Source organism: Phasianus colchicus, chromosome 1, assembly GCF_987193195.1.
Source record: "Phasianus colchicus chromosome 1, bPhaCol1.hap1.1, whole genome shotgun sequence".
Classification (NCBI taxonomy): Eukaryota; Metazoa; Chordata; class Aves; order Galliformes; family Phasianidae; genus Phasianus; species Phasianus colchicus.
Window position 1 is genome coordinate 6,164,209 of NC_143436.1, and position 21,238 is coordinate 6,185,446.

At 35.9% G+C, this 21,238-nt stretch overlaps 1 long non-coding RNA gene across 1 annotated transcript; it reads left to right on the forward strand.

Moving 5' to 3' along the window:
* Positions 1-5,546: 5,546 nt before the first annotated feature.
* Positions 5,547-11,566, forward strand: LOC149919375 (uncharacterized). Its single transcript, XR_016463551.1, has 3 exons — positions 5,547-6,049; positions 7,050-7,220; positions 11,171-11,566. It is a non-coding gene; the product is annotated as an uncharacterized LOC149919375 (long non-coding RNA).
* The last annotated feature ends 9,672 nt before the right edge of the window (positions 11,567-21,238 follow it).

Consider the following 21,238-nt stretch of genomic DNA (forward strand, 5'->3'; position numbering starts at 1 on the left):
GATGTTGTCAAATTCCGTTTTGGTTGGGATTTATTTTTCATTTTGTTTTATTTTAGGCTTATTTATTTAGTAATTAAACTGTGAATAGTACAAAGCACATGTGAGTTTCTCTTCTGCAGTAATCTGTCAAACAGTGTACTTTATAATGAAGAGGATAGCTCATTGTTTGAGGTACTGATCACAGTCCTTATTAGCACCCATCCACTGATGGCTCATAGCGATTAAGACTCATTTGAAATGTTCATTCTTGACTTACGATAAGGATCAAGTCACCTAGAGCAGCTACTAAATATTGTCTGCAGAATATATTGGCTTGACTAGCAGAGCATTTTGGAATGGATTTTCGTAAGAAATGCTGACCTTTCAACAGCTAGTATATTCTTTTTTCCTTCAAATTGTCAGAAATGTTTTCATTTTAAAAGAAATACCATGAGAAAGTACTTTCAAGCTCTATGTGGAAATCCAGACGGACTATGTTCTGATTACAACACACTTCAAATCAGAGTGAAATGCTGATGACTACTTATGTCACTAGGGTATTTTGATGTGGATCCTTTCTCAACCTATCTTTTCATTGATAGCTCACTTTAATTCTTTGAAGAAATGTGAGATACACCTAACCCACCCACAGCTTCTGAAAACTAGCTGCCTAACCATGGTAATCAAGGCCACATCTACACTCAATGTATAGAAACAACTCAGTAGGGTAAGTACCTACCTTTCAGCATGAAATAAGCCCACCTTTGATAATGTATATCATTTGGCTTTAGAGGAAATTTGGACAACCTACCTGATAAAACAGGTAACTTTCAGGCAGGTAGACTTCATAAAACAACACTAGTAATTAAATGAAATGGGGGCTAGCCACTAGCAGCTTACTCTTCAGGTTGATGCTGATGACAATACTGCTTAGCATGTTCACTCATGTCCTGGATGATGGGACAGAGCACATTCTCAACAAGTCTGCAAATTATAGGAAACTAGGAGGAGTGGTTGACAGACCAGATGATTGTATTGAGGGCCTTTAAAGGATCCTCAGTAGGATTCATAAATTGGAATTTCTTGAAGTGCAACAAACAGAAATGCACTGTTCTCATGCAAATGTACCATTTGGAGCTTGCTGCTGTGTAGAGAAATGTGCTTTTCTACTGGTCAGAGAACCATGAGGATGGACTGGGACTTCATTCAGCCACCCAGACACAGACATCTACTGCAGTTTGGGATAAGCAAGTGTACTGCAGACAGCAGTACAGGGCAGGAAAATGGAGACTGGCATGACAGGAAGAGGTCAGAAGATATTATATGTTAATACAAAGGCAACTCAAGTTCCTGTTAATTCTACTTGAAAAGCACCTTCAACAATCTGTAATCTTGAACTAATTGACACCTGCAGCAATTCTTCTTGACAATGCTGAGGTCTTATAAAATGTTCCAAACGATATCACAGTTGACAATGTTAGAGTTCTGCATTTCTTGTGTAGTGGATGTGTGCAGAGCTGAAGACATGATTTTGAGACAGTACTTAAATCAGGATGAGTTAGTGAAAACTTTCACCTTGAACTGATTCCTGTATCAGTGACTTCTCTGACAAAACATTTTTTTCAGTTCAATAGAAAGAGACTTCAACCAATATATAAACTATCCATTCTTAAAATCTTGCTTTAAAAACATGCAGAATCAATGAGAACACCAAGATTATGTGCTTGGAGCAGGAAGGATTATCTACTAGCTAGATTATCTAGTAGCTAGAACATAAACCTGGAAATTAGAGTGCACTGATTTAGCTTCCTTTTCTGTCACAATTGTTATGTATTATCCTGCATGTCAGTTTTCCTTTCTGTGCCTCTTACTCTCAGTTGTCAAATAATTCTCTTTTTATTTTTTGTTTTTTTTTATTTTTTTTTACCTCTGTAGGATAACATAAAACATATGAAGTGTCCAGATTTTACAGTGTTAGTTGCCATAAATGTATCTTAGGCTGTCAATTTTGCCCAGGTGTAGGGTACATTTTGTTAGAGAATCCAACAGTTATTTTATTGCCATACTACATAACCAAGCAGAGCCAGCTCACAGTTTTATAGAACATAGTTTTGGTTTGTGGAGTTTTATCTTATTTTGTGTGTTTGTTTTACCACAAGTATTGTTGGGCTGTGCAGAACGAAGTAACTTCTGACAAAACTGGGAGAGAATGAGTGGAAGAGACTGAAAGGGAGGTGAGGTACTGAATCAGAGCATACAGTCTGCTGCTAACAATGTGCTGGAAAGAGTTTGGATAATGTTTTCTTATTCCAGTAGAAATCATCACCCTAGAAGCCCCAGTTCCTCCTTTACAATAGCAACAACCAATAACAGTTTGGCTAGCCCAATTGTCCATTGTCCAGCAAGACCCTATTTTAATATTCCTAAAACCACCTCTGTAATAAAGGCGACATTATGCTCAGGCATTTGAGATTTAGTTTCATAAACAAAGGCTCTCACAAGGGTCATGTGTGTCATGACTCCCAAATTAGCACATATGACATAAGACCAGAAAGTGATCCTGTCTTCTTGGAGATTTGGCTGAAGATCAGTTATCCTTAGCTGTCTTGAATGACTCTAATGTATCAGTGGTTAGACGGATGAATCAGACTCTTGTTTTCCAGGTTTTAGAATTTTTCTGAAATAAAATCAAAATAAATAATAGCTTTTATGTCTCTACTATGTACTAAATTAGTAGCATAGAATCACAGAATCACCTATATCTGAAAAGACCTTCAAGATTATAGAGATGAACCATCAATCTGAACTGCTGAGTCTCATCATTAAGCCCTTAGTGTCATGTCCAAATGTGTCTTAAATTCCCCCAGGAATGGGTATTTCACTATTTCCCCAGGAAGTAAGAATTTTCCAGTGCCTGACCATACATTCTGTGAAGAATTTCTTCCTAATACTAATCTGATCTTCAACTTGGGCAACTTGCTGCATCCTATCTTTTGTCACCTGAGAAAAGAGACCAACATCTTCTTCACTGCAACTTCCCTTCCAGTAGTTATAGAGTGATGAAGTCTCTCCTTAGCCTCCCCTTCTACAGATTAAACAACCATTATCAGTTGCACCTCATAACTCTAGTTCCCTCATCAGCTTCATTACTCTTCTCTGCATACCCTCAATCAATATCCTAGCAGTAATGGGCCCAAAACTGAGCACAGTCAATAAGTGCAGGTCTCATCTTTGACCCCAGGTTATTCCTCTGTACAATAGTAAATACTGCACAGAACTGAAAGAAAACATATGTTTTTAGGGATGGAATTTAAAGGATATTAGTAATCCTGGTTATCCAATTAGCTAACCAAACCCAGGAGCCTAAACTCACATGCATAAACTTGTCCTTTATTTCTCCAGTACTGTCGAGTGCACAGGAAAAAAAAAAAAAAAAAAAAAAAAAAAAAAAGAGAAGAAACAAATAAGAAATAAATCTGTCTACAAACCAGCACCAGACAAAACAAACAAATAAAATATTCTACATTCAAATAATCTTCAGTTGAGTATTCTAGCCTTATTTGCTCACAATAATGAATGAGTAGTTTTTCCCTAATCGGTAGTCTGGAGTAGAAGTATGGACTATTTTTGTTTTCTGATCACCTTAGACATTGTTAGAGTAATGCTTCAATTGATAGTCTGGCACTTCACTCCCACTTTTCTGCTCATACTACAATTTCAGAGTCAGTTAAGTCATCTGATGATGCTGTTTAATTCTCTTATAAATAACAGGTTTTCAGAATGGGAAACTGCTTCTCAAAAATTATAGCCCAACAGAACAATTTGAGAATTACTTTGGATGACACATACATATCTTTTATTTCAAAGTTATTATTGTGCTGTTTTCATATGATCTTTGATTAAACAGAGAAGTTAGCTTCAGAAGAACTGCAGTGACAATGACAAATCTGTACAGAGTGATTTAGTATTGGCAGGATGCAAGCCTACCATTCTGTTCCAGATTCAGTTTTTCTCAGATCAATAAAAATGTTAATGTGCACAAAAGAAATGAAATTAATTTGCAAGCAGAAGAAAATTGTATGGCAAAAGTATAATCCTGCAAATATCGCAGTTAACTTTGTGCTAAGAGATCAGTATAAATTTCTGGAAACTTTTAAGTTATATGGAATGTGTAATATCTACCTAATAGATGGTATGTTTTTCCCTCCCTGCATCCCAAAAGCACATTATCCCACTGAGAACTTTGGAAGGATTTCTAGTATCTCATTTGAAATACGAGTTGCATTTTTTTTCTATGCTAGAAAAATTACTGTCCTAATGGTAAATCTTCAGTGCATGCTTAATGAATAGCATCAGTTTTCCACTAAAAGATCTGTAGAAATTTTAAGAACAAGAAATTATGATTGGGTAAGTGATTATCTTACCTTCAAGCCATTGTGCGTTTTCTCTGAAAAGTCATCAGCAAGTCTCCTCATCTCGGTCTCTACCTGTCCATCACTGTATTTAGAAGCGTGGGATATAAAGCAGGCAAATACTGAGCACTTTTTGCCCCTGTTTTGGCATATCTATACTGTCTTTTGTGAGACTAATGATTTGGGAGGAGGAGAAGAACTTCAGTAGCAAATGTCATAATGACACTGTCGAACACCTGAGGCATTCATATATGGCCAGAAAATATGACATCAGACCCAGGAGACAGCAGACAGCTTCTGCAGCAGCATCTGGAGACCACATGAATTTCCTGAAACATCTCAAATGGCGCTAGGTATCTGCACTGAGGATAACTGATTGACTCCACAGAATGATTCCTCTGTTCTGTTTTATACCTGTATATTGATATGAAATGAATCTCACTTCAGAACATTACTGAATATTAAAGAATGGTAGAATAATTAACTTATAACTGATTTTCACTTTATAAGTGTCAAAAGTGGGTTACAGTCTGCAGACAAGGTTATCTATGGGTTGTTATATAAATTAGATTTTCACAAGTAATGAAAATGTCTGCAGTCTCCTTATAATCAATGAAAACCTGGGAGCAGATTCATTTCTCTGAAAGGTGTTTAATGCTGTTTCAAGTGATAAAAGATTTCACATGTCTGTACATAATTGTCAAGTAAGTCACAAGACCTACAAGTTATTCAGTTTCTCAGCCAGCAGATAGGAGCTGAATAGGAGGTTACAGAGTGCCTACTATGACACTGTACACCCAGACAAGGACAACTAAATAATGAATTATTGGTTCAGTACATCTACTTGAGCATAGGCATCTAGAGTCTGCTTCAGGTTGCCTATTTGGCTTCCATATGAGTCTGAAGAAGGGCACTTGTCTAATGTTTGTTCTGTGCTGTATCTGCAGCATCATAGGAGTATCTGACATGTCCTGTTAATACTTACACGGTATTAGACTTTTATGGGTGCACTTTTGAACCAAACCTAAGAATTCTGTTTAATATAACCAAGAGCAGCTGAAGGGTAGGGGCCCATTTCCCTTGCTTGTAAGTGATGGGAACTCATGAATAAGTAGGTTTCTATCTTGTTATCGTAATAGGAGAACTGCCATTATAGCAGAACTGCCATACAGATGTCTTCTGGACTTGCTGTAAATGACAGCAGTACAAGCCTGAGTTTTTCACAAAAAAAAATCATTTTGGATCCAGGACTATGCAGAAAGCAAGTTTGGACTTCTTTGACATGGTGGAATCTTGCACCTGGCAAAGAATAACTGCACCCATCAGTACTGGTTAGGGGATCACCTGCTGGAAATGAGCTCTGCGGAGAAGGACTGGAGGTCCTGGAGGACAACAGATTGGCAGTGAGACAGCAGTGTGCCCTTGCAGCCAAGAAGGCCAATGGTAACCTGGGGTGTGTTAAAAAGAGAGTGAGCAGCATATTGAAGGTGATCCTCCCCCCTCTATTATTCCCTGATGAGGCCACATTTAGACTACTATGTCCAGTTCTGGGCTCCCCAGTTCTAAAAAGACAGGAATCTTTCAGAAGGAGCCCAGCAGAGGGCCACAGAGATGAGGCCTGGAGCATCTCCTAAATGAAGAAAGGCTGAGTAACTTGGGTTTGTTCAACCTGGGGGAAAGACAGATGAGAGATCTGATAAATGTTCATAAATATCTAAAGGGAGGTGGGAGGCACATGAATGAGGCCAGGCTTGTCTTGGTGATGCATAGCAGTAGGACAAGGAGTAATGGCCTAGAACTTGAACATAGGAAGTTCTGTGCTAGCATGAGGAGGACCTTTATGCACAAGAAAGATGGGAACTCTTGGAGCAGGTCCAGAGGAGGGCCACTAAGATGACAGAGGGCTGGAGCACCTCTCCTGTGAGGAAAGGTTGAGGAAACTGGGATTTTTTAGCTTGGAGAAGAGAAGGCTCTGGGGAGACCTCACTGTGGCCTTCCAGTGCTTGCATGGAGCATATAAACAGGAGGAGGAACAGCTGTTATGAGGGGTGATAGTGATAGGACAAGGGGAAATGGTCTTAAACAGTGACAGGAGAGGTTTAGGTTTGATATTAGAAGGAGGTTTTTCACTCAGAGGGTGGTGAAGTACTGGAACAGGTTGCCCAAGGAGGCTGTAGATGCCACATCCCTGGAGGCATTCAAGGCCAGGCTGGATGTGGCTCTGGGCAGCCTGGTCTGGTGGTTGGCAACCCTGCACATAGCAGGTGGGTTGGAACTAGATGATCGTGTTCCTTTTCAACCCGGGCCATCCTATGATTCTATGATTCTATGATTCTATTGTAATGGTGATGGAGCACTGAAACAGGTTGTCCAGAGAGGCTGTGGAGTCTCCTTCTGTGGAGATATTCAAGACCAGTCTGTACATCTACCTGTGTGACTTATTGTAGGGATCCTGTTTTAGCAGAGGGGTTGGACTAAATGGTCTTCCAACCCTGTGATTCTGTGATTCTGTGTGAGATATTAGCCTTCATTTGGAGGCTAACTCTGATTTACTATCTAGTGATTTCAATTGTTCTTTTTCCATAAGAAAAATCAGTAAAACTTTCAACAGAGTACAAAAAAAGTAGAAAATAATTTCTTTTTATGCTGATTCACCAGCATCAAGATATTTGAGAGGAAGCACAAAACAGAATAACTCATTTGAAAGGGAACTCAAAGCAGGCCCAACAGCCTGCAAAAGCCTACAAGCAACATGCAAAAGTAGTATGTGAAAAGGGCTAATGGACAGTAGTATAAACAACTTTCATCCTCCTTTTTTGAGTCCTTCAGGTAGGCAAGCCCTGTTAGTTAATCTCTAGCTAATCTCCTTCCTGATTTATTTCAGCTCAATCCCTTTCTTTTTTTTCTCACTAAAAACAACCTCTTCAACTACTGAATCAAATCCTTTTGCAGTCCTACTGTTCTCGGTAGGAGGTAGCCATTCATTATAATGACATTTAGATAAAAGAGCACATATTTTAGTTTACAGTAGAGTCTTTTTAGATGATTTTAAAATAGATTTACAACAGAGTAAAGTAGAGTTAAATAGTGAAGGATTTCCTCTGCACTTTTCAATACGCAAAGAGAGACGGACATGTTTGGAAACAGCAGATGCTTCATTGTCTGCATGAGAATTCACTGAAGGGGAGCTGAGAGAATTAGGAACATTATCTGTTAATGATTAGTCTTATGTATTCTTTATATTTTAGTACAAAGTCTTTTTGTTTGTTCAGGGAAACACAATACACAAGTAAACTTCAAAATATTTATAAACAAGAGGGCAAAAGTTTAGGAACAGACTGTCAGCTTATGTAAATCCAACTCCTTGTCTCTGATCCTTCCTACAAATTCCAGACAAGACTTTTGAAGTTCTGTTAAGGTCTCTAGCACTGACGTCTCCGTGTGATTATTTATATCCATCATCTATATCGAAATTACTCTTCAAAAGGCAAAATGTTTTTTTTCTGCATTTTCTCTTTCCTTCTGAGGATTTTTATGTTATGATTATTTTTTTCAAATTATTTTATGATTTTCTTTTTTTTTTTTTTTTTGTGAAGCATAACCACCTATTGTTAAAAATATTATCGGTTTATAGATAACATATTTTAACTGGAAACTAGAAATTTTTATGCTCATCTGCAAAACTTCAAAGTGTTTCATTTTATGATGAAAAAGGGGAAAAGGACTTATTCTGAGAAAGAAACCAAAAAACAAAACACAGCCATATTCTTACCTCTGTTAATAGCAGCTGTTGTTCTTATCTGAATAGAATTTCTCAGAATTTCTCAGTAAAGTCAAGAGGATTTTTATTCTTTAGAAATTTCAAGAGACAAACGGTTCTTCACATTTCACCAGTGCAAAGCAGAACAAACATGCCTACTTGGAAATGCAACACTGTCTGCAGCAACTAGGTGCGAAACTATTTTGAAACTGCTCATTTCTTTTTCTGGCTTAGCAAAGCCTCTGATCATTCTGTAACTATAGCAACATAACCACAAGCTGCTCACTTTTAGACACTTTTTGTGCATTGTCTTTTTTTTTTTTTTTGTCCAGAATATAAAAAGATAATGAGATACAGGCATTTTGCTTTGTTTGCCTTGTTAAGCTATATTTAAATAATAAGTAATAAACAGAACAAATTAAAAACCCTCCTATCTCTAAATGCTTTTAATGTTAATTATATTTACTTATAGACTTAGGGGAGGTGATTCATTTTCCTGAATGTAGGCACATAGAGACGTTCAAGATGTCCTAAAGGCTCCCACCTGGTATCCAGATGCCACAGAAGAGGAGTACATGTCTGGGAGTCTGTACAAGTCTTAGAACTAGACACTTAGGTTCAGGTGACTGAATTGCATCAAAAACTAAGTAAGCATTTTTAAAATTATCCTAGACTCCTGTCGTATGCTAACAAAACAAATAAATATTTGCTTAATGTTAAGCATTCAGTTCAGGTAATGACAAGATACACCCTCCTGCAACATACTGAGCATGACAACATCACATCTCATAAAATCCAATAGGTTGCCTTTTACTCAAAATTTTTCTTCTAATAAGTCTTAAAATACTACAAAGCATAAATTTTGGAGAAGAATGTAAAGATTTGCCTGTCCGCTAGAGGTTTAGTTCAGCTTTCCATATAGAGGCTTCTAATGTTCTTTAAGAAGGTACTTTTTTCCATGCCAGAATGCTGCAGATGTCCTTCAGGTCATGCGTTATCTTTGCCAGTCTGTGAGGATGTCTGATTGTAGAGCAATTATCAGTTCTGCAGGAACTACTCAGGTCACACATATTCATGTTCCTTTAAACTATGTCATAAAGATCCAATCAGGAGTCAGGAGACTACATCTATATATACAGGAAACAACACCTATAAATAAGCATATGTATCTCAAGCTTATTTGATTCAGTATTTAAAACTAAAACCTAAAACTATTTGAAGTGTCTTAAGGTACCTGATACATCAACATAGGAATGACAAAAAAACTAGACCTGTGAAAGACTGTCTCTCCCCCCAGCAGCAGCTGAAAGAAAAGTGTAAAACACTAGGACATTTCAAAAGGTATAAGAAATTCAGAAGTTGAGTTAAACTGTGAAGATATGTGTGGGCAGCTACAATTTTAAGAGAGTTTATTCATTGTTTTAAACATGTCAAAGATATGTAAATAAATGGGCAAAAACACAGAACCTATGAAAAATATCTGCTCTTAATACTACAGTTAAAAAAACAACAAAGTAAAACACTAATAGTAAGCATCTTGTTTTGCTGGCAAGAGTAAAGGTATATTAAAGGAGTGATAAGTCACATGCTCTGATGTTAAAAGTCTCAAATCCATAGACAGGCTCAATAAAAGCCAGGTGTCCTCTCAGTTAGACAAATGTAAGCTCTGATCATTATCTGAGCATTCAAGATCCAAAGAGTAAAACAGCACATATACAGCATGGCCATTCACCATTCATTTCTTGACTTTCTTTGTAGTCACTAGAAAGAAGCAGAAAAGCTTAGGGAGCAACTCGCCACTGGTCTAGATTTGTTGGAATATATTGAATCACAGATGAGCAAGGTTAGCAAGGTTTATATCTCTGCATAACTGAGGCCAGAGTGATTTGACTACAGCACATTCATACGCTGAATGAGATGGATCTCTGAGAATGAAAGAAAACATTTTGCAGCATGTTTTCATACTGACTGCCAAAAGACTAAAAGAATAATAATTATCTGCAATTAAATGAATTGTAAAATGGTACATTAGGACTCTTTCTACTTCTTTGTAAAAGAAATGTTCAAATTCAACGCAATATATCTTTTTTTTTTTTTTTTTTTTTTTTTTTCAACCATTCTGATAAAGAGAAAAGCCTTTCCCCAACTTTTCAGTTTTTGAATCGGTTTCTCCAGGTGAAGTGCAGGAAAATATGAAAGCTGCCCTCCATTTTTTTTTACTTCCAAAATTTTTTTCTGATACAACAGATACAAAGAAACAAAATCTTTTTTTCATCTTCTACTTCTTCAATTATAATAAATTATGGCGCATTATCTGCACATTATCCACATTATCCTTATTTCCTGTTGGAGAGCATGAAAATAGCTTTATTTATTGTTTATAAAGAGGAAATTAAGGAAATAAATATTTGCAAGAGTAGGTTATAGCCATATGTGTTTCCCTGTCAGTGAAAGTTTCACTAAGTCTTTTTGTTGGTCTTTCTGGTATTAGTTAAAGAAATTACTAGTATCCAAATCAAGAGAGGGAGAGATTTGCTTTATCTTCCAGAATTCCTGAAGTCAAAGAAAGAACTAAGTGATTTAAGCGACTTCCCAGTGTATGTAAACCAGTAAACAGTGAGTTACTGTAGGAAATGTGCATGATCAGTGGCTGACCATGGTAGTGCTGGAACAGGCTGCCCAGAGAGGCTGTGGAGTCTTCTATGGAGATGTTCAAGACCTGTCTGGATGCCTGGCTGTGTGACGTATTGTTGGGTACATACTTCAGCAGGGGAGTTGAACTCAATGATCTCTTGACTTCCCTTACAACCCCTGAAATTCTGTGATTCTGTGATTCTTTTAAATGACTAAATAATTATATACCAGTCACACACAACGGCATATTGTGTACATGATCACAGAAACAAATGTTTACCCAAAGATAATTATCAGGAGTTTGAAGTCATAAGATCATCATCAGATAAATAGCTGTAAGTACTTGCAGTCTGATTCCTCACTTTTTATTTTTTTTTTATTTCAGTAATTAAGGATTAACCTCAACTTTCCCTCCTTGATCAAGAGATAGAAGCATCACTCTTACGTGCAGAAGCTGAGAGAGCTGTGACTGTTCAGCCTGAGGAAGAGAAGTCTCAGGAAATCTTATCAATGTCTGTAAATGCCTGAAGGGGAAGCACAATGAAGATGGAGCCAGGCTCTTTTCAGTGGTGCCCAGTGCCAGGACAAGATGCAATGGGCACAAACTGGAACACAGGATGTTACCTCTGAACAACACAAAGAAATTCTCTGGTGGAGCTCTGGCACAAGTTGCCCAGAAAGGTTGTGAGGTGTCTTCCTTGGAGATCTTCAAAAGCTGCCTGATCTGTTGAGATTATATAGTTCTGGTCTTGTTAGCATAGTTAACAAGAGTAAGTAGGAAAAAAAAACATTCTGTCCATTCAGTGATATTGATTTTTTTAATAGACTCATTTCAGTATACTAGTGCATTTTGTATAAATTGCTAAGGAACACATTTGAAAAAAAACTGATGAATGACATGTGAGATTATATATATGGTTAAAAACTATTACACAGTGTGAAATGTGTCCTTGCAATGTTATTAAGTGAACTGGCTTCATTACAAACATAGTATAATCATCATGGCTGATGGAGCTTAAAAAAAAGAATTAATCACAGTTTGTTTTGGTTCAGCAAAGATAGCTATGTCAAAGGTTTCATATTTAGCTACAAAGATTTAGACCAAAGGAGTGCATAAGGAGAGCCAATATTAATTCAATATTATATTTTCTTTACAGTTTAACAAGTACACTAATTATTTAATAAACTCACCACTGAATGTGCTCTGAAAAACAGGATATAGTACAAAAAATTGAATATAAACATTTTAGGATTCAATACAGAGATCTTTCAGTTTAAACTGTCTTTTGAACAGCTATGAACCTTCTTTATGCAGTATGAACAACATGTGAAATTACAGTTTATATTAGTCTATATTCATTCCTCTCCATACATAGATCAGGAGAGTAGGAAAGTCCTAGCCCTTGATTTTAGGTGTAGAATTCAAGTCAGGTTTGGGGCTTAAGCAACATCTGTCTTTCATATCTAAGTTCTGGCTTGGTTTCTTCTTTCCTTAATACTCATTTATTTAATTTTAATTTTAATTTTATTTATTTATTTATTCTAAGAATGTTAGCAATTAAACCTGTGCAAAGGTTTAAACTGATTTTGCATTTCATAAAATTAGGATTTGATTTAGTGTTAGGATTTCACTGTAGGAGGAAAAAATGACTGTCAGGGGACTTACAGTGAACATTATCCCCTTGATAGTTATTCAGATTTATACTTCATCTTACATACAGTGTTATTGCCACTTAGGCTCTATTATCCTATATAAGCCATTACTGACTTTTAAGGTGCCACATGTTTAATTGCATATGTCTAATGGCATACAAAGAAGGAACTGCAGGGAATGTTCAGATAATCTTCCTTCCATTAATATCATTACAGAGCAAAAGTGAGTCCTTTTCTTAAGAGTGAACCCAGTGCTGATGTAGGATCACCTGTCAGAACCTAGCCTCAACCACCTGGATAGATTTTATTATAGTGAAGATGAATGTGAAGGGTTTCCTGGAGTATTTGCATATTTTAATATGTGCTTGTCTTTGTCTCCAGTTGTTATCTTGGCTCTTCTGGCAGAACAGGTTCATTGTATGCAAGGATAAAACATTCGTAATCTTTGTCTTAGATATGATCATACACTTCACTTTGATGTCATTACAAATGGTTTCTTAGCATGAAAGAGTAGAATTGGGTTCACTTGATGGATGACATCGTTCACTTCTTTTTCTTTCATTCTTTTTTTTTTTTTTTAATTAAGAGAAAAAAAGATAAGACAAAACTGTACATTCAGTCCTTTCAGTCAAGCTTTTTCTGACACCAGGTTTTAAATAACTACATTGCCTCCATATTTGCAATAAACTAACAGTACATGGAGTTGTTTTTTTCTAAACACATCATAGATTTCCTGGTGGAGTCTAACACTCCAGAAGGTCATTTAAATAGATTCTCTGGATTGTTTTTAAAAATAAATGTATTTAGATTTGCATAAATAAGATATGTATCAATTGACCAAGCTTCTATTCTGTTTCTAACTGCTGGTATCATTGCAATATACAATCAACACAGAATCTTGTTTACTGCTGGTATGGTTGACTTTGAGTTCATAGTGTCTACCGACTAAAGTAAGAGGGGCTTTATATGAAAAATAACATTGTCATTAAACTTAATGTTCTTTTTTCTTATGGTTAACTTTGGTGTACTGACATTCACATGAAAGAAAGCAGCAAAACAACAAATGTCAGCTGAGAGCAAATATAATTGTTTAACAGTGAGAGCACAGAGCTCTGCAATTTTTGATTGATTTTCAAGGACTGATCCAGACAGAATGCATTAAGATACCACATCAGAGATTTTGATAAAAAAGAATCACAAGATCCAGATCAGGAACAAAAGGTTATAAATAGGTATAAGTAAGAAAAAATTTCTGGACTCTCAACTGATGAAGAAAAAAATGCCTGCAAACAGAAAAGAAACAAAGATTTTAATGGTGGAAATCAGCACACAAAATAGAAGCACAAGAAAGACAGAGACCTAATATAGCTTGCCCCGAAGAGGTCTACAAAAATGACCAGAGGGCTAGAGCAACTCTTTATGAAGACAGCCTGAGAGATGGGGTTGTTTAGCCTGCAGAAGCAAAGGACCACATCAGAGGGATTGAAACTAGATGATCTTTATGGTCACTTTCAACCCAAACAATTCTATGATTCTATGATTCTAAACATGACTGCTTCTTCTAATGAAATTTTCAACCAAATGGTTTTTATCTACCTATCAACCTCAGGCATGTACGGGGAGAATGTGTTGCTTTATGCCATTACTGCTCTGATAACTGCCAGCTCAAATCACTTTACATACTTACCTGTCCATTCATCGAACATAATTTTGTAGAATGCAAACTTTAACAAGTCTACATTTCCAAATGAAGAACCGCATGCCACCATTTTGCATTTCAGAATATGGAAAGCCATTTCAGAGCAGTTATATATTCCATGACCCCAGAAATCTTCAGAGTTAAATGAGATCCCTTGAATCTTTAAGAGAGAAAAAAAAAAGATGGCATTTTTGGCTATCTGTTATATATTTTCAGAAGCTGTAAAATACTTAAAGCTTTGTGCAGCACCTCATCCTGGACAGAGCAAGAAGGATTAAGGAAGCCCGAATACTTATACTATCTTTTGACATCTTTCTTTTCTTAGTAATGTGTGACAAGAAGGAAAAGTTAGATACAACAAGAAAGTGCTAGGGTCTGCCAAATATTTTCTGTGAACTTTTTTGGACAGAAAATCTCATTTTCATTAAATACATTCTTACAGTATCTGCTCTCCTCAAACTTTCACTTTTAATCAGATAACAAAAACCTCAAGATTTTCATCAAAAAGGCAATTTTCCACAGGAAAGAATTCTCCTGTTTGACTGTACCTGGGAATTACCAATTTCAAAAGGTAATTTTCTAAGCTGAGTCACAATGAATGTGATTATTTACAATCAACACTAGCCCTCACTGAGGAATAAAAGGAGTTTTTATTAAAAGCAGAAATAAATAGTACATGAAAGCCATAAAGTGAATAAGTCTGACATACTATAGTAGCTTGTAACTGCATGCAGTACTCTGAACATGACATTTCATATTCATATTGCAGGTATCGACCTAATTTTCCCCCCTCTTTAGTGCTTGAAATGCATTTTCCTTCTCTGACATCACTCTTCAATCAAAAGTGGTCTGTGAATGAAGAAGCTGAACCAGAGTGACTAATTTAAATAATAATTTAAAAATCAAACACTTAAAGTCAATTATAATGAAAAGGTTGTTTAGTTTCTGCTATAATTCTAAAATTTTAGTGTACATTAACACTTTAATTGACCATCTTGCAGGGAAAGAATACATTCCATAAAGCTTTATGTGTTGTATAACTACAAGATGCATACAAAAAAGGGATATCATGAAATGGACAATCTTTCTTTGCTTTCAGTCTTAATTGGTTCAATAACACTAGCTTTTCTGCTTGGCTGAACGCATAACTGGAACTTTGTAAAAGAGGCAGTTTTTCATTTCTTCTATGTTTTAACTTAAAAAAAAAAAAAAAAAAAAAAAAAGCAAAACCAAACAAACAAACAAAAAACACAAAAAACAAAAAAAACAAACATCAAGAAAACCCTTCCCAATTTCTTTATAACCTACTTCACGTCAATTCCCTCAGGTTGCTAGCTTCATTCTAATTCTATTTTTTAAACAAAGGCAGTTGGTTCTTGTTCTTCTCAGCTACCTTTTGCTTAACCCCTAATTTGAATCTGCCAGTCCTTCTTGTATGTCATTTGGAAATGCACTGGTAAGTAAGAAAGAAGTTCATTCTACAGAAGAACAAATGTCTTTTTATTCCCTTTATTGTCTTGTCCTGTGCATCTTGATGAATATTTTACTTTGTTGCAGTATAATATCAGGCAATAAATCCATCTCCCTCCAGCCACACATACATGTATAAATCGGTCTGTCACACTGTCATTCCCTTCACCAGATCAGGATCATTTGAGTTTTATTTATTTATATATTTATTTATTTATTGGTCCTTATTATTTATTTTTTTAATGTCGCATCTTTCAATACTTATATTTAAAATGTAAAAGGGAAAAAACAAAACAAATAAATGCCGCCTGCCCATGGTAGCTACAGTATCTTACACCATTTATTTATTACAGTGATCTAAACCATTATTCTTTCCCTTTAAGACTTTAGGGATCATTTAAGACAGATATTTCAAGTAGTTTTCCTACATTATACATCAGAATGTGGAATCTGAGATTACTTGTCTCTTGCAGTCAGGGCTGTAACTAAAACAGCAGGTATCTTGAAATTTGCTGTAACTCATGAGAAAAAGCATCTTCTACTATCACAAGTGGAAAACTAAGGATAGGAGTCAGGAAGAAGACAGGCATGTGATAATGAATTGTAATCCAAATAGATTTGAATAACCTGTAGCAAAAATCTTTTATAAAGCACACATACATAGTTACTTCATTCTCTTACCAAACAAATGAACTTCCTTGTAAACTTCCTATGCTTATGTGGGATAGTAATTCTCATTATCTCATGAAGAAGTAACATTGGCCCATTTTTTGTAACATTCAAATTAGTCAAAATTGTTCTAAACTTGAAAAATGTGTTTGTTTGTTTTGTTTTGGATTTTTTTTTTTTTTAATTTGAAATTCATCTACAAATCTTTGTCTATAGAATTTATCTGGAGCATATTATGGTTTAAAGAAATTGCTGCCCTATTGCATGGTAAGATACTGCCTCCCTTTCTACTGACATCTCATGGATTTTTTAACATTGATCTAAGTATGAGTAGACCTTGGAATTAAATTTAGAGTCTTAATTTCAAATACAAATGCTTATTTCAGAAACTGAGCTGACTGACGATAGTAACTATTCTCATGCTGGACAACACAACAATGAAGATATTATATTCCAGGTAACTAACAATCAAGTGTTTCACTAGGAAGAAAATTCATGTTTGTGTTCAAAACAAGTCATGTAGAAAATAAAAAGGTGTTTCTGATTTCAGAAATGTAGTTCAAGGGTTTGAAAGAAAAAAAAAAGATAATAGCAGTCATCAAAAAAATTCAAATAAAAGTGGTTGTAGGATCTGTGGAACTCTGTGGGGAAAAAAAAAAAAAAAAAAAAAAGGGGAACTTACAAAACTCTATCTGTTTAAAAAATGTTTAAACTAATTGAGGGATGGAGATCTCTTATTTCCTGACCTGTTATTTTCATGACTGTGAAGAGGAAAGGGACCTGGGGTTGTTGGTTGATGCTCGGCTGAACATGAGCAGACAACGTGCCCAGGTGGCCAAGAGGGCCAGCACCATCCTGGCCTGCATTAGAACTAGTGTGGCCAGCAGGAGCAGGGAGGTAATCATCCCCCTGTACTCAGCACTAGGGAGGCCGCACCTCGAGTACTGTGTTCAGTTTTGGGCCCCTCAGTACAAGAAAGACATTGAGGCCCTGGAGCGTGTCCAGAGAAGAGCAACAAAACTGGTGAGGGGTCTGGAGCACAAGTCTTACGAGGAGCAGCTGAGGGAGCTGGGATTGTTTAGTCTGGAGAAGAGGAGGCTAGTGGGAGACCTTATTGCACTCTACAACTTCCTTAGAGAGGCTGTGATGAGGAGGGGTTTGGCCTCTTCTCCCAGGCAACAAGGAAATGGCTGCAAGTTGTACCAGAGGAGGTTTAGGTTAGACATAAGGAAGAGCTTTTTCCCTCAGAGAGTGCTGGAATGGCCTGTCCAGGGAGGTGGTGGAGTCACCATCCCTGGCAGTGTTCAAGAGGTGTCTGGCTGAGGAGCTATGAGACATGGTTTAGTGGCTTGTGGTAGCAATGGTAGTGGGAGGACGGTTGGACAAGATGATCTTGCGGGCCGTTTTCAACCTTGTGATTTATATGATTCTATGATTTCAAATATATAAAGAATAATTCTTCAAAAAGGATGGAGAGAAGCCAGTCTTCCATGTTTGTGATGGCTCCGGCACAAAAATAAAAATTTAAACTATATCAGGAAAAAAATACTAGTTTACACCACTGTAAAAAAAAAAAAAAAAAAAAAAAAAAAATCCTATTGGGTGATGAAGTACCAGAATACATTATTTTGATCTGAAAAACATCTATTCTTAAAGGGAAATAGGAGCTAAAGCAACATGGTATAGGTGATCCCACTGATGGCTGAATGAACTCAATGTCTTCTAGCCTTCTGTAGGCTCTGATAAGAATACATTCTCCTTTTATAAATACAATTTGCAGAAACTGCCTTTGTTCTAAGTGATATGTTTTGCAGGAATGCACTACATTGTTCTTTACTTTTGCTTTTTGTTTTTAGTAAATCTACAGATCATTCAAATCTAATGATTAATTCAGTATTGGAAAGTGATGACAGTACTTCCTGCATAGTTTACCACTATGTTATTGTCTTAGAAACATATAATTTCAGTATTTTACTTTGCCAAATAAGTAAATTTGTTGGTATTAATTTGTAATTAAAGCTTTTTTGGAGTGTATGTAGATTTTATAATGTTTTGCAAATATTATCTCTATAAAATCTGTGAGTTCCACAAAACTATACGGGCATGTTTCATTATGTCAGCAAGGAGTTAGAAAAAGTTTACTTTGTCATTTTTTTCTTTTCTGTGACTGACTACACTAAATAATAATAATAAAAAATAATAATAATAATAATAATAATAATAATAATAATAATATTTCATCCAGATTGGGCTTCTATGGCTTGTACCTGTAGTTTTGTGCTAATTCCAGGTCTACATGTAGGATATTCACATATTCAGTATTTTTTCTTTTATTTATGGTCAAAATCAATTTATATGCCTTTTTCAGCTTCTTAAATCTCTTGAGCTTCATATTTTTCCAAACACTTTAAAATGTTCTCTACCTCTTCTAAACTGCAGACATAAAAGTGTTCACATTAAAATGGGAACAATGCTTCAGAATCAACCTCCTTTGTTATATGTTGAGAGTAAAGTCATCTCATCTCTTATCAGATTACTTTCCAGGTCTGGATTTGTACTTACAAAGACCACGTTAGTCCTATTAGCACAGCATCACAATGGAAGTTCAGGGCAAATTATTAGGACTTTTCCAGGACAGAGTGCCTCGATCAATCACATAAGCCTATTTCTCATAGTGACCAGAGAGCTGCTATTTGGCTGTTTAAAAATCCATTTCTTTTTGACTGTGTATCATACTAAGAAAACAAAGGCTCTGCATGCTTATTTATGATACTCAAAGTGTTGGGAAGCGGGAGTGAAGAGGAGGAAATGAAAAAAAATTGGTACTGGTGGCATGGAAAAGCAAATAGCAATTTTGTATTCTTTATTTTATTCAGTACTGATATCAAGCTACCATGCTTATAAATTTTCCTAAACACCTTTTGACACATTATTGTAACAAAAGTATTTCTGAAGTCTTCTAGACTTCCCTGACTTCCGCCTTTCTTGCAACCTCATGGTCTGTTGTACCATCTGACCTAGAAATTGTCTTACTTGAAATTAGATTTGTTGGTTTATTCCTAATTATCTTTTGCATTGAATGTGTATTATCCTGAACACTATCTCCATATTCTCATTAAATGAAAGAGTTATAGAATCATAAAATAATTTGAGTTAGACAGGTCTTCTGGAAATCTTTAATTCAACTTCCTGATTGAACAAAAGCAATCTTTAAATTTAAATTAGTTCTTTGACAAGAATAGTTTTGAAATGTACAAGGACAGAGATTCCACAGCCTCTCAGGGACACAAATCCAGCGCCTGTCTACCTTTCCTGCAAAATTCTTTGCCTCTATTCAAAGATAATTTCCATTCCCTCAGCATGTTATTGCTTCTTTTTTTACTTGTTTGTTTGCTATGTTGTTGTTGTTATGTATGTATTTGAGGAGATTGGCTCCATCCCCTCCATGTTCCCCCTTTCTGCCTTCACATCTCTTTAAGATAAAAAAGACTCAACAATACTGCAATGCATTAAGTACTTTTTCTTTAGAGTGCATTTTGCTTTTCCATTTTTATTTACATTGTGACTGTCCGAATTTTCCCCTATGCAGTTAAGTCTATCACAGTAATTTCCAAAGCAAACACCAAGGTCTAGAACCTTGATTCATTTTTATCTGACTTAATGAGATCCTGAATTGTTTTCTTGCTGAGGAAAATATATAAATGCTTGAGCATAAACATTAAATCATGATTTTCAGTTCAATGATATAAGAATATATTACATATTGCACAGACACAGACCTATCCACCTTCATTCCTACATAGGCCAACATAAACACCAGGGGAGCTTGTTAAAGGAAATAATCTGACAATAATCAAATCCTGAAAAAGGCAGATGTTTAACTGGTGATAAGAACGTGATAACTGAGGTCATTAGTGGTCTATTTTTCCGACTCTGGGCTCAAGCTTCAACAAACTCTATCTTCCTAAACATGCTTGGCTCAACCTCACACAATGTTATATTTTATAAACATTTGGTGTTGTGAAGTAATTTCAGCTGTTGCTAATAATGAGAGGAATCTTTAGCGCTCTAAAACCCTTTAATAAGACACACACTGTGCATATTAGTAGAAATGTATTAAACACACTTTACCTGCTCATTAAATTCACTTGTGGCATTTTTCATTTTTATTCTTTTTGGAGGCTTGGAAGGAAGCTATTAGATCTGCCATAATTACTGCATCAAGCAAGATTTTCATAAAATTAAAAGGGAAAGAGTTAATGTTGTATCATTATATGGCATTTACAGACTTATAATGATGAATGCTTTACTCGTGTTGAAGCTGTTGTTATTATCAATGGACTATGGCTAGTTTAAATCTCCAGTGACGAAGCTTTACTTCCATGATTAATGAACAAATTGCTGTTTTCACAAGGGCTTGTAAGACAGCCATTTGTTCCTCCCTCCTTGTATAGGAGACACTTAAGGCTTTCTTTGGGGACCTCATTATTTTCTATATGGCTAGAGAAAGAAATAAACAAAGCCCTAAAGGACATTTATGTATACATAAAGCAGAATAATGTAACCTTTTAACGGGAACCAGGATGAAATGGAGATGAAATCAGGAGCCATACAAGGACAGCACTTCTCTTTCCAAAACTGTGCGAGACCTAAGTGTTATTTCTAAACTTAAATTTTTATAACCTTAACAATTTCAGAATCATTTTCTGCCTTTGATACATTAGTCAGGATTAAATCAAAGTAAACAGCAAGTTGTTCTGATGCAGGAAAAGAAGTGGACTTTATTTGCCCTGAACGTAACAAAGCACAGTGATTTATTGATTTCTTTTGGCTTAGCATCTGAACCCCAAAGAGTTCATACTGCACTTGATTTTGTTCCATCCAGTGCTTAACCAGGTGAATGACAATATTTCAATTCATCATTGTTAGCTAGTGCTATGCTTCACATACCAATATCCTCTG